The sequence below is a fragment of the Calidris pugnax genome, unplaced genomic scaffold (genome assembly GCF_001431845.1).
Source record: "Calidris pugnax isolate Ruff unplaced genomic scaffold, ASM143184v1 scaffold24, whole genome shotgun sequence".
NCBI classification, from domain to species: Eukaryota; Metazoa; Chordata; class Aves; order Charadriiformes; family Scolopacidae; genus Calidris; species Calidris pugnax.
The window spans coordinates 681,932-696,302 of NW_015090922.1; the positions used below are offsets into that span (position 1 = coordinate 681,932).

Genomic DNA, 14,371 nt, shown 5'->3' on the forward strand with positions numbered 1-14,371 from the left:
GCCTTGGGTAAGACTGTTCCCTGATCCTGACCACGGGTGAGGTGCTGGAGCCACGGGGCTCTCCTTGGGGGACTTTTTCACTAGAGAGAGGGAAGGGAGGGAGGTGGACCCCTGCCAACAGATCTGAAAAAGAAGGGTCTTTTGCTCAATTATCTGGATATATATTGCCATTGCTGGTTTTGCTTGGCTTTACGACTGTGCTCCCTCTTGCCTAATAAAGATCTGGGAATGCAAGCGAGCGGTGGAAATCCATCTCTTTAAGAGCTCTTGGGGAGGGTATGTTTAGTTTTCTCAGGTTTCTAAGTGGAGACTGGAATTTAGTCCTTTATCAAGAGGGGCCATTGGGATATTAAATCCAGACATTTTCTCTGCTGTTAACCACCTGGCAGAAAGGTTACGCTAATTACATCAGATGTATTTTCTCAAATTTTCCTGCTTCTATTAAGAGCGTGAGGCTCATGTCAGAGGAACCGCTGGGAAACGCAACCTGTCTTATCCACGTCTCGGTTCTGGGATTAACCAGGTGACAGAGAGACCCTCGTGGGAGTCATGGCGTGGAGACAGAAATGGGCAGGTCATGAGAGATGAGCGTGGCAGAGAGGACCTGACTCCGTCACCGCAGAGGTCCAGGTCCATACATACAGGGCAGTGAGTACAGGCACTGTGCCAGTAGACAGGGCACAAGACTATGTGGCTTAGAGCTTGGCTTGGTAGGAGCAATGGAAGTAATTTTTATGCTGTGCAAATGGCTCTCTACTTTCCTCCTAATGCTCAACAGACATTTTTTTGGGGTTGCCGTTGTGAGAACGATGGGAATGGTGAAGCAGATGTTGGCTTGGTCCAGAGAGGGAGGAAAAAAAAAAGGAACAAGAGGTGGGAGAGAGCCCCTGTAGCAAATGCCACAGTTTGGATAACCGTCATCTCAAGCCCTCAGGTATCACCCATGCAAACTGGAGTGTCTGGCCTTTTATTACTTTTCCTTGTGTAGTATTTTGGGATATTTTTTATTTATTTTTTTGCCAAGGGTGCCTCAAAACTCGTCTGTGTTAAGCTGTGGGCCAAGCTTTGGTGGAAACTTACAGCACTAGGATTTTGCTGGGAGGCAGCAGTGTTAATTTTTACCTCCATCCAAAAACAAATTGCCCAGAAGTTACAGTGGCAAAACCAGTTTTTGGTAGAAAAGAAAATCATTGTTATGCACAAAAGAGAGAAGCACAATAAAAAGTCACAGTTAAAAAGGGAGAAAAGTAAAATATGATTTGACCTTGTCCTTTCAAGATGAGACTCAGGCATGAAGCTGCATTGTGGGCTAAAACTCCTACATTTAATGACAGATCTTCTGACATGCTCCCACCAGATGCTTCTGTAGATTGGAAATGAGCAACAGGGAAGAAATATGGTATTTTCTTACATGATGCAACAAGATGTTGTACTTCCTGGCCACATATAAAATGAATTTACAACGGAAACATGCCAGAAATGCCTGAGGGTAACACTAGCCATAGCAGAACACTGAGTCTTTTTTTTTTTTTTTATCCCAGCACTGAATAATGGGACTGAATGTATTTTTTCTTAAAACAACCCCAGGATGGGTGGCTGGAGTGTGAGATCAAGGTTCCATGTTTCATAGGGCACATCGGGAAAAAGTTATTGTGTAATCAGATCTCATATGCACATATGTCCTCTGTCACACACACTCTAGATAACTCTCAGGTTTATTTTTTGCAACAGACCCCTACAGTGATGACATTATGAAATTAATATTATTACTATGAATAATTGCATCATTTTCTCTGATTCTAGTTATTCCTATTTCCTGCTAATACATGCATGTCGATGCTCTTCATTGCTGGAGTGACTGGAAGCATTTCACGCGGTTTGCAGTGTATAGCTTTAAGGTCCTCCAAGCAAAGGGGAAAAATATACCTTGACCCTTTTTGGCCTTGAAACTAGGCAACAGATTTGCAAAATATTTAAGCATGGGGCTACCAGGTTCTCTGCCAAGGTCACCGTAACCTATAAAACCACTCCCACTGATTTCATTAGCCTTTATGTTACCCTGAAAAGACCAGAGCCATCAGAGATGCCTATTAGTACAAAGCATGGAAAAGAGGGATAGCCAATCTCGTAATGCATGTAATATAGGTAATATAATGTAATATAGGTAATATAGGTAAATAGTAATTTGACCTGCACTGGGACCCATGTGTCTCAGGGGGCTGAAGGGCAGCGCTGAGCAGTCAGGGATGAAGAGCCAGGCAGGGAGAGGGGCAGATTTGGATGCTGGTTACAATAGTGCAAACCTCCCTTTTGGGATAAGCAATGGGAACAGGAGAAAACACCACTGGGAAGTAAGTTGAGAGACCTGGAAGATCTTAATGCCTTATTTAGGGCTCTTTGCCTTGGTGTCAGCTCTTCCACACCGATGCACATCTGCTTTCCTAACCACAATGCTATCCGAAGCCTCCATCTTGGTTAACATTTCATTATTCACACTCCGGGAATTATCATTTCCTCTAGACATGCTGACAAAGCTCATTGTTTATTGCTCACAGCATGTCAGAACTGCTGGTTTTGCTTTGGACTGCAAGATGTTTGGAAAGCCACATGCTTTTTCTGAAGCCGGCTCAGTCCCCTCCGTGCCAGCCTTGGCTGCTGCCTTTGCCTTCGTCCAGAACGCTGGATCCTGTCCACGATGGGCCAGAGCAGAGGAGAACGTCAGCTTGAGACTGACCAAACAGCACTGGATTTCATGTAATCTTGGCCAAATTCTTCCTGGCAGCCACAGGCACAGCCTTTTCAGCAGCAACGGCTGGTGGTTTTCTACCTTTCTCCAAACCCATGGATAAGGCTGTTTGAGGAGTGAGCCAGGGAAGGTGATCTGGAAATGTTCCCCTCGTGCTGTTCCCCCCCACCCAGGGGAGATTATGGCTCTTCCTGGCAGTAGTATTGCCCATGGAGGGATTATAATAGGAGAGGAGGCCATGCACCACCCCTTCTGGAAAAGGAAGCAATCTTCAGCTGTGGTCCAGTGCTTTAGGTGCCCTCCCAGTGCCCCCCCCGCCCCCCAAAAAATGGGAGCAGCACCTGGCTGCTCACTGACCTGTTAGAACCCTGCAATCACAAATGGTTGCTGAATGTTGCAGTTGGAGAAATGCAGGTCATTATTTATTATTAGTAGATTAGATCGTAGGAAGAAATTCTTTCCTGTGAGGGTGGTGAGACACTGGAACAAGTTGCCCAGAGAAGCTGTGGCTGCCCCATCCCTGGAGGGGTTCAAGGCCAGGCTGGATGGGGCTTTGAGCAACCTGGTCTGGTGGGAGGTGTCCCTGTCCATGGCAGGGGGGTTGAAACTGGATGATCTTTAAGGTGCCTTCCAACCCAAACCATTCTATGATTCTGTGATTAGTTACTGCATTTCATATGACAGGACGTACATTTTTTCCATAAATCCATGAAATCCAAACTAGCACAAAATCCGCAGGACTAGTCCTACAGATCCGTGCAATGTTACCTCTGCCTGCACAGCTGAGCTCTCATTTCACTCCAGGGGCAGTGAGAGCTGCGTTTTTGATGGAAGGCTCAATTTCTGTCTTGCAGGAAGAGTCCCGAACCACATAATCTGATTTCCCCAGCTAAAGGACAACCTTCTCCTGAGTGACTTGTCCCTGCAGGCAGGGAGACCTTCTGCCTGCCCAGGGACAACAAATGGCCCAGGTGGAGCGAGGGCAGCTGCACCCAATGAGTGGAGGCAGAGGAGCTGGAATGGATTAAGAGCTGTTAAGTCCAGCTGTAAGTAAATGGCAACCAGGGGCTGTTCTCTGTGTGTAGCAATTCCACAGGGACGAGCCAGGTGATGGCAACACTCCTCATTGCAGGAGGCAGATGTTCTGGAAGGCCCAGGACACATCCTCCTCAGTATGGAGGTCCCAATGCATCCAGTGATTCCTTCCAAGGTTGGGTTGCTCCCCCGGTGGTAACCCTGAAGGAACCAGTCCAGCCTGGGGAGGTAATAAGGAGTACTGGAGGGTTTGTTATCACTGGGAAACCAACAAGTGGTTTGAACAGTTGTTTGGGAGGACAGAAAACTCCTGAGGGTCACCGGTGCTGATGACAAACAGCAGCTTGACCACAAAGACCACAGGAAGGTGCGTGATACTGCTCCCCACCAGCACCTCACTTGGTCTCACTTTGCTGCCTTGGTCTGACAAGCTCCTGTAGATGTGATCAGTCTCCTGGAGCTTGTTATCCCCTGTTTTATTTGCATCACACCGGACCTCTCCAGGTGATTAAACAAAAGCCATCTTTTTATTATTGTTGTTGTTTTTACTGTGCAATTGCTATGTCCTTTATTAGGGCTTTGCTTTTCCGGTGAGGAATAATCTCTGGAAACTTGGACAGGATCCTTTGGCTCACACTAGAAAAGGTAATAAAATCCTGGGAACCCAAAATGCTTCTCTGTTGTTTTCACCAAATCTCTTTTCCCATCTTGAAAAATGTGCTTCTCTGTTCTGATTTGTTTCCTGATTTAGGGAAAATTTCTTCCTAACCTGCCAGCCTTTCTCCTGTCCAGCAGACCGGGCACTAGAGAGGCTCTGACCAAGTGCTCAGAGGGCTTCAAAGACCTTCCTTCTGCTCTCCACCACACTTCTGCCTCTCCCTACAGTTACAAGGAAGCCACTTATTTCCTCATTGCTCCGGGTTCTCTGCCACCTTATGATATAATATTTACTTACCTTTTCAAAGCATTTTAAATCTCCCTAGGAATGCATTATAAAAGTGCATTAGTGTTATTACTACTCTCCGTTGTGTAACTTGGAGAAATAGCTTACGTAAGGCTGGCTCCTCTGTCCCCTCTCTGACCCCCATCCATTGTCCCAGTGCTGCTGCCTCCTCCCCACCACAGCAATAATTAAGCTCTGGTTTCCCAGTATCCCCCCTCAGGCTCCTACCCAGCCCTTGGGGAATAACCATCCAGTCCCCTCTACATCCCTCCAGAGATGGGCAGCTTTGGATTCAAAGGTCCTGCTGCTTCTCTCTCCACACCTCTGTGGGACATGCCTGCATTATAGCCCCAATATAAGTTTTCAGAGGCTTCAGAATAACTTGTATGGTCTCAAAGCCCCCTTTTCTGTCATCTCTGAAGCACCCCATCAACAAAAAACTTACATATTTCTTTATAACTATGACATGAGTTTTATCAGGAGGACATTTTTAATCTTTTACCCTCATACTCTCTCAGACTAAGCTTTCACAAACCAAGTATAGTAGGACGGTAAGAGCAGCCATTTATTATCCTAAAGTAGAATGTACTCAGATGTGATGGTGGGAAGACCGAAGCTCCTGATGGGGATGACATAGCTGAATGCTGATGTGCTACTGACTGTGACCTGCTTTCTCCGCCACAACGTTTTTCTTTTTAGTAGGTAAGTTACATTTTTTTTTGTTCCCTTTATTTGCTGTCATGCCAAAACACCTATTTTCAGTGAGATAAAAGGCTGTCAAAACAGCAGGTACTTAAACTAACAACACAGTGTAGGATCTTTCACTAAACGAGCTGGCGACAGGAATCTGAAGAGTGCAAACTAGTGAGACTCCTCCATGCTCTTCCTCCTCTTTCTCTTCCTCCTTTCCTGAAGGATATCGGGCCACATCCTCACCAATTTATGTGAAACAGCTGCCAGGTTTCATGCCAGAGGTGACTGCATTTCAGAGACAAGCAAATTTACTGCTGTGTTGCTGCCAGATACTGATCTCATGTACATTAGCCTTGGCTTTTCAAACAGCTCCGTTGGACTCCGGTGGAGCAGCTCCAGCCTGACCCCAGCGTTAGAGAGCTCTGAGCCCATTCCACTATTTTTTGGCATTCAAAAAATGTAAAGTATGTGTCTTATAACAATGTACCCATACATTCTGCCATCCTGTTAACTCGTGTCTCACACAGGCGCTCTCTCTCTCACTCATAGCCAATTATTTAGACAAGAACTGGTGACTAATAGAAGCAATTTGTAGGAAACATGCTGTTCCCAAGTGACCAACAGCAAATTGCTAATGACTGACATTAGAATGACCGTTCTCCGAAGAGGAATAGCTGAAAGCCTACTGTGCACAGCATTGATCACATTTAACACCAAAACACCCCCCTGCTGATACTGACACCTGCCATTTATCCTGGCTACTGCTTGCCTCCTTTCTCCAGTACATCTGTAACAGCAATTACACCAAAATGCAACAACCACGTATTTGTTTACACAAACACGAAATGTGATTTAAAACACTTCGGTAATGTGACCTTATAAACTTGATGGGCAAAATATTAAAAATACGAATGCACTATGGGGAGCAATTCTGCACTGCTCAGGAGATGGATCGTAGGGCTTAATAGATTGTTTCCATCTCTGAAATTTCTGAGTCATGATGAATGGAATTTCTTAGTATTTGAAACAAGAGAGGGGCATGTTTAAAAAGACTGGAGAGGACTGCAGTGTAAAATCTTTGCACTATAAAAAAGGCAGCCTTGGGTTTTATTGCCCCTGCAGGGAGTCTCCTGTGAACCAAACAGCAACTAAATCAAATAAACATTTCTGAATTAAATCCATCTTCTATTTAGCTTTGGGGAGTTTAAAAAACCCAGTAATTTATTGAATTGCCTTTCATGGTTATACCTGCAGATGCCTTTTGAATTTGATAGCAAAAACATTTAAACTCACAGTGTTTCCCAAATCAGCTAAATCCATTATATCACCCGTGCCAGTTACTATATTTGTAGGGCAGTAAACAGTGGCCTTTATTGTTTGCTGTTCGTGGGGCTGTGCGTAAGAATGAGCTTAGTCTGTCTCCAGAGATATACACCTACCTTACTGGCACCAGAAATATTATACCAGCTTAAATCAGTGCGAGCTTTCCATGCTGTCACTGCCTCCCCTGTTTTGATTTGGTGACGGTAATCTCTACTCACTGCTGTGCTGATACCCTTGGAGTCAAGGCCCCTTCTCTACTTCTGCTGTTTCTGAAAGAAAAAATCTAACAAGTGCAGCTTAGGCATGTTATGAACAGTTAGCAAATTTCCACACCTAAGAGGGTATGTGGGCTCAGATATCTGCTTAACTTTGCAAGCAGATGGAGAGGTGAAAATCCTTACGTGGGCTTGTCATATCCTTATCTTGAACCCTCCAGAAAAGCAGGAAAATGAAGGCGAGAAGGTGAATGATCCAGACATCAAGTAACTCAGCTCGTCTCACAGGCAGTGAAATTTGCTTAGAAAACCCAAGAGAGAGGAAAAATCCAGATGGATGTGGAGTACTGCAGTTTTGGCAAATGTGCTCCATGAGGAGTGTGAGGGCAGAGTCCAGGGATTAGGGCAGAGCCATCCTAAAGGGTTTTAGGAGCAAACACAGCAGAGGATATGATGATGGTACCTACACTGCTCTCTGGGGCGGAGGTCTTTGGGGAGAGCATCTCATGACCTCCCACCTCTTGCATTCAGGATCCCTTGTATCTTTCCCTTTCTGTCACATAATCCTTTCCTTCTCTTCCCACTTCCTCAATTTACCATTTTATAACATCTCTGGGGCTAATTCTGCAATTGTTTACATGGTATAGGACCATTAGGAAAGCATTTAACACATTCTGGTGTGACCTAGGAGGTGGAAATAGCCATGTGAACAGCAGGCCCATAAGTAGCTTGTGGGTCACAATTTGAAAACCTTTTGATGCAAGCACAGCCCAGACCATTTAGCAAAAAGAGCTCCTATAGAGTCTTCTCATTCAAGTGACTGAGGCTTTCGCAAGGAACAGGAGAACATGAGTTTTCTTTCTGCTGATTTTTGGCAGTTCTAGGGGGGTGTGACTGGTTACTTAAAGATATTTTCCATATTGCTTATCTTTTCTTTCCTTTTGAGTGCCACATGGTCTATCATTTCCTTCAGCTCAGATATAGCCCCCAAGGGGACTTAGTCTATGAGTAAAATGCAGAACTAAGCAACAGTGATTAAAAACAAAAATGTTTTAGGCACACTGCTGTTGCTAGTGACACCAGTTTCAAATGCTTTCCCCTCTTGTCTCCCCTCTCTTAGCAGCTTGTTATGAGCTTCATGATGCCACTTGTCATCCAGGTGAGCTATGCCAACACAGATGGATGGAAGTGTCCCACTGCAAATCTTAAGACATTTGGTAACGGCTACCCCAGCTACAGCAAAAAAAACCCCAAAAAAAACCCTTTTCATGTGTTACTATCAACATCTTAAATTCTTCATTCCATACATTTCCAAGCCCTGTCACTGGAAGGATGGTAGCTCGTCTCACTTCCTGTTTTCACTTTCTATTTCTCAGGTGTTAGCACAACTAGAAAGTCTGAATCATTTTTAATTTCACCCCCTTCCAAAAAAGTTTTCATTGATCCTGCCCCCCCCCCCCCCCCCCCGCCGCGCCCTCCATTTTTTTTTTTCCAGGGACCCTCCACACCACACACATGGCCTGCTACGACCTCTGCCGCCCCTGCGGACCCACCCCGCTGGCCAACAGCTGCAACGAGCCCTGTGTCAGGCAGTGTGAGGCCTCCCGCGTCGTCATCCAGCCTCCCGCCGTGCAGGTCACCCTGCCAGGACCCATCCTCACCTCCCACCCCCAGAGCACCCCCCTTCAAAAAAATTTTTCATTTTTCCCTCCCCCCCCCCCCCCCCCACTGTAGTCAACTCTTTATTTTTTCGACCTCTTTTCCCCATGAATGTTGCTCATGTGGCCATGCTGGCTTTCAGTCTGGCTGCAAGTCCCCCCTCCAATAGCTTTTGAACCTTTTCACTGAATTTAACTCAAATTTGATGGAAGGGCGGTAGTCTCAGAAACAACCATGTCCCTACAAGATCTGTTAATACAGACAACATGCTGGAGGAGCAAGAACTAAAATCTGTGCCCCTCCTGATCAAACATTATTGTTCCTCTTGGCAGCTGGTACCCACTGGCCAGCCCATACCTACTGCTTCTTGCTCCATGGGGTTGTTGTCCGTGGTGTGGGGAGGAGACAGAATTAATGCAGTGGGGATGGAGGTGGGCTGAGGGACACAGGGAGCGAGTTTGTTGGAAATCAGGCCTCACTGCTTCCAGCTTTCCCCACAGGTCTTCTTTTGTGGCTAAGTTAAATCGATATTGTTTTATTTTAAACATGTCGAAAGCTTGACTTCAGCTTCAAATAGCATTATTTTTGTGGAGGTAAAGCCAGTACCTTAATATTATTTTAACAAAGCCTTCTGAAATGCACATACATTTCCAGTCAGCCGGATTCTTCCTTTTTGCTGAATACTGAACATTCTTTTCTTCCCCTCACTGTTGTCTTTGGCTGTAGAAATTGTACTTTCCACTTTCACAAAAACTGTAGGGGCATTATGAATGCCTGTATTTTTCTTGAGCAGACTTTTTGCTTTCTAACAAAACGGTTACACAAACTCACCTCACGCAAGTTCAGCGTTAAGTATGTGATTGTAAAGCACAAGGTGCTTATCTACTTTGCCCGTGTAGTTGCAATTGAAAATTAAATTCTCCTTTGTATTTTCTAATAGAGTGCCATGGGGAATGGTTGAAAAGATGTCATGTTCTTCTTCAACTGGCTGCATGTCAATGTGATAGACAAAATGATTTCTCTACAAACAGTACAGAACTGGTTTGGGGTCCTTGAGGAAAACAGAAATACAATTACTCATTATTATTTGTCTTAGCAAATTGCTTTCTCCACAGTAATAAATAAATATCTTAACTGGAAGTTTGTATAGCCAGGTGTTGGCATTGTAAGAAGGAGAGCTGTATGGTGTTTCACATTTCCTAATCAAATTACAAACTTTGATTATTATCTCCTGACAGCACTCTCAGCAAGGAGAAAGCATCATTATTGCTACTACACCAGTAGGGAGAGTGAAGTGATTTGCCCTGGAACTGGCAGAGGGGCTGCAGTAAGGTTCTGACCGGTGCTTTACTGCTCAGAGATACACACTAGAGTGCCAAAGCTCCTTACTTAGCTACAAAATCTTCTTCAAGATTTTATTAATCCGTTTTAGCACGGATTTTTTCCACACAGAGAGCTTCAACCTGAGAGTCTATTAACCATATGCATTTTTGCCCATTACCAGTTTATGAAACTAAGAAGCCGTGACTCCCCTGCATTACAATTACCAAAAGCCACACGTAGGTATGACTGCAGTTTCACCTCTCTCACCTTCCTGGACAACAGCAGTGCAATAATTTAGGGACTGCTTTCCATTTAGCATTCCAGGGTTGTACCAGGAGGACTTTTGTAGATATCATTGCTGCAGATGCCCCGGTCCTATTCAAACTTTTGAGGCTGGCCAGGAGCCTGGCCACGAGTCAATGGCTGACAGGCAGGACACGTGTTCCCCTTGGAGCCATTCTGCCTGTGTTATTTCTTTCATTCTAAGCTCTTGCGCTTAGGTACTTGAAATTTTGCAGTTTGCCTTCCTCTTGTCCTTATTTTCAGGAGGCACCAGTGAGGATTCATTTTGCCCAACTTTATCTATCTGATCAGTAAGAGTGCTACCAAAGTCAGCCATTTCAGCTCCCCACGTGCTGAGCTGCCTTCGATATCCCTTTTAAGATGGAATTGGTCACCTTTTGGAGCTGTAAGTTGTAAGTCTGACTAAATGCCTCTTTTAGAGTTAGCACAAGCCAGGTGAACTCAATCACTCAACAAACAGCCTCCTGACACAAGAGGCAGTGGAATTTGCTAGGGAGTTGTCTTCATCTCTTCAGCTAAGACATTTTGAAGGATTTGGGATGCTATTAGTATCTCTACTTAAGACCTTGTCCAGGTCAGTTTTGAGACTGCACAAGGTCTTTGGAAAGCCCGTTCCAGTGCTTGACCATCCTCATTTTGAAGAATTCCTTCTTAACGTCTAATTGGGATGTTTCTTGCCAAAACACGGGACTGAGGCCTCTCATCTGTTTGCTGTGCTTCTCTAAAAAGGGTCTGGCTTCACTTTCTCAATAACCTTCCACCAGAGGAAGGCAACAACTAAGTTCCCCCCTTAGACCTTACGTCTCCAGGATGAACGAGCAAACGAAACTCCTGAAAAAGGGATGACGATGGAATTTCCAACATTTTTATGACTTTTAGGATGAGAAGCATCATTCCATAATTTTTTTTTTATTCCAAGTACTGACCAAATTTATAAATGATTCTCATCTCATCGCTGTGCTTGTCAAGGCAATGAATGGTCACTGAATGACGGTAGGCACTTCAGAAGAGCTGGTGTTGTCCTCAAAACTAACTCCAGTTGAGAAGAGGGATCCTACCAGAGGAGTGGCTGTGGGGCAATATGTCCCTAAATGGGTACGGATCAGGTTTTGCCCTGGGATTTGTATTTTGCAGGAATTTTGCAGAGGGGCACATTCAGCTGTGCATGTGAAATTGTTGTGGGGTCAGAAAGAGATCCCGGGTCGCTCTGGTCCTGATCCAGCAGCTCTAGTCAGCCGGGCATGGGCTCACTTTGGTTTTACACAGGCATAAAACCTTACTTAAAACCTCCTGGAGTTTTCCTTCTTGGACTGGGGGTTTCACCAGATTTGTTTACCTTATAAATCATATATGTGGAAAGAGTATAAAAAGGTTAACCGCGTCAACAGTGAGCAGCAGTAAAGCATGGCGCAATAAAAGCTTAAAATATTGCCAGTTTCAGAGAAAGTTAAGAGAAACCATCTCCTCACGGCAGTGGAAACCGTGCCACAATCATTTTCCGCTTCTCTCACACTCAACGGGCTATTTTATGACAAAATCCACAGCTAACAGTAGTAGGGTTTTTCCCCTCCGTGCAGCTCTGTTGGGCTGATGAATCACCGTCCCTTTTTTGCTAATAACTAAATTGAGACGAATGCTTTTTCCTCCCAGGCCATCCTCTCCCACCTGCGACCCCATGGGAGCGGCAGCGGGGCCCTGCATACCCTAAAATGCCCAGCTGGAACCCGCTTTTGAGGCGAGCCCGGGCTCAAACTCCAGGCCGGGGACCAGCAGGGTGAACTGGGCCTTTGGGGGAGAGGAGGCCGAGGGCAGCGGGGCTGGGCCCCAGGGCTGTGGGGTGCCCCTGAGTGGGATGGTGCCTGCCACTCCCCGGAGCCTAGAGCTCCCTCAGCCACCTGGTGGCTCCCTAGGGCCTGTCACACCCACGCGTGTAAGGAGTGAGTGTGTAAGGAGCGAGTGTGGGGGTGCAAGATGGAGGGGCCTGAAGTGGCTGTTGTCCCTTTAAGGGCGGCCGGGGCCCGTAGCGCTGCCATGGCAACGGCTTGACAGCCGTGACCGGAAGTGATTGGGGGGGTCAGAGGTCGCCGGTGGCAGCGGGAACATGGCGGCGGCCCTGGCGACGCTGGGCGCTGGCGCGGCCGCGCTTCCCGAGGCGGTGGCTCCCTGAGCGCGGAGCGGAGCCGAGCCTCCTTCCGCCGCGGCGCTGCCCCGTCTCAGGTGAGGGCGGGCGGGGGGGTAAGGGTGGTCCCTCGGCGGGTGCTGGGCTGTGGGCCGACCCCTGCGGCGCGGCGGGGCTGACCGGCCGCTCCGGGTCTCCGCCTCTGACCGGGCCTTGCCGGTTGTTTTTCTAGCCAAGGAGGCTCTGACCCGCCTCCCGTCTCTCCCCAGGCATGGTCGGCGCGCTGTAGGAGGGCCGGGAGCCGCGGCGATGCCAGAGGAGGAGCCGCTGGAGGAGAGCGCTTGAGCTGGCCTGGGGACACGCTCAGTGTGTGTGGAACGTGTACGTTACCCCAAACCTTGGTTTCAGTACTGATGGTTTTATTACATCTAGAGGAATAAACTGCGGCTTGTTGCTATAATCCCATCCTTAGTATCCTGTCTTTTGGAAAAAGCAGAGCCTCTTATTATGACTCGCACATACACAGGAGTTGGTCAGCCCTCGCCAGCTGTAGCTGGGTGGTTTTCCCTGTTTGCTGTGCCTGTCGTCACTTCTCCCGTTGGTATTGGCGTGTACGGGGCTGTCTGGGCTAGATTTGCCCTCTGGCAAAGCTAAACTTTGACCTGAATGGTCTCTTGTGTAAGAAGTTTAGGGTGAGTGTCGGACCAAGGCATGTAACGTTTCACAACCAGGCTGTTTGGAACGTAACTGTGGCAGCAGAAAGCTGCATACCTTAAATAAATACTAGAATTAAACTATGCTTGCAGCTTCACATTGGTGCTTGCTCGTATTCGCTGTGATACAGTACCTGGGAGTCACTAGACTTTTTTTAAATCTTCACTTGTGCACGAAGTGGACTCTGCTCACATAGTAGGTAGCATATTTTTCTTATTGATTGCTAAGTATTGCCATATCCCATTTGCTTCATGCTCCCTGTCTCTTGTTTTGAAGACACCACCCGCTCTCTGCTTTTGAGCCTCTGGACTTTTTAGTAGTGGTTACCACAGCAGTACTTTAACATTTCTCAAGCACAAACTTCTGCTGTAACACAGAGAGATTAACAGATGGGCTTTCCCCACCCCCCCCCGACCTTCTTACTTTACAAATGAGGAACCTAGGATAAAAAAAAAGGAGAAAAGCCAAAATATGTCTTAAATTGAGTACAGAAATCTGAAATGAGTTGGTTGACTTTGTAATCAGATTTTATAGTATTATCTAATACTCTGAATGTAAACCTTTACTGGCAGCTGTGCTATCTGGCTCCTCAGGTAATTAAGGTACAGTTTAACAGGTAATTGAGGTACAGTTTAACAGCGTGAAGACATAGTTTGGTCGATGTGTGGGCTGCAGCTGAAAAGTGTGGTCTCTCTCCTTTGCCATCACTGGCCATGGGTTACTGCTGCTCTCTTTGTAGTGGATTTAGTGGTTGGATGGTTGCAGGGACAGTTGATCTAACAGTTTTACGGGGATGTCTGTCACATGGAACCTATTCTAATGAGTGTTTGATCTGATACAAATGAAAGCTGTTTCTCCTCCTGTACTAATGTAAACCAGCAGTGGGTTAAGTATAATGTGAAACTACCTCGAGAAACCAAATCTCAAATTGGTCATTCTGAAAATAAGGACTACACTTAAAACTTCTGAGGAGTTTGGATCAAAAAAGGAGAAGTCAGCCATGTGTAGGGAATATGTGGTAAAGAGTGAAGGGATGTAAGTCTGTGAAGGAACTTTCCCATCTTTCCAGAGTCTTTTCTCCATTCACTTCTTGCCAAAGAGCTTCTGTGCTAAAAAGGGAAGACTTTTACAAAGCCTTATTTAGACCTCAGGGGCTGGTTTGCCATGTGTACTCAGTGAGGCTGGAATCTTGAAATAAAAATAATATTGTATCCTACTGTGAAAGCCAAACTCAAGTTGCACAGAGAAACCTTGATTCTGATATGTTCCAACTCCTCAGTCCTAATGAATTTTGCTTT

General features: G+C 46.1%; 1 protein-coding gene across 4 annotated transcripts in view; it reads left to right on the forward strand.

The window, feature by feature from the left end:
• The first annotated feature begins 3,409 nt into the window (after positions 1-3,409).
• LCLAT1 (lysocardiolipin acyltransferase 1) overlaps positions 3,410-14,371 on the forward strand; it is a 132,937-nt gene continuing 121,975 nt past the window's right edge. For 2 of the 4 annotated variants that reach the window (XM_014951032.1, XM_014951031.1), the window contains exons 1-2: positions 12,316-12,457; positions 12,629-12,740. The gene's annotated coding sequence lies outside the window, so the exon portion shown is untranslated. Of the gene's footprint in view, positions 3,793-4,356; positions 4,427-4,532; positions 5,427-12,315; positions 12,458-12,591; positions 12,741-14,371 lie in introns of those variants that run through there. The other 2 variants (XM_014951034.1, XM_014951033.1) reach the window with 2 other exon arrangements.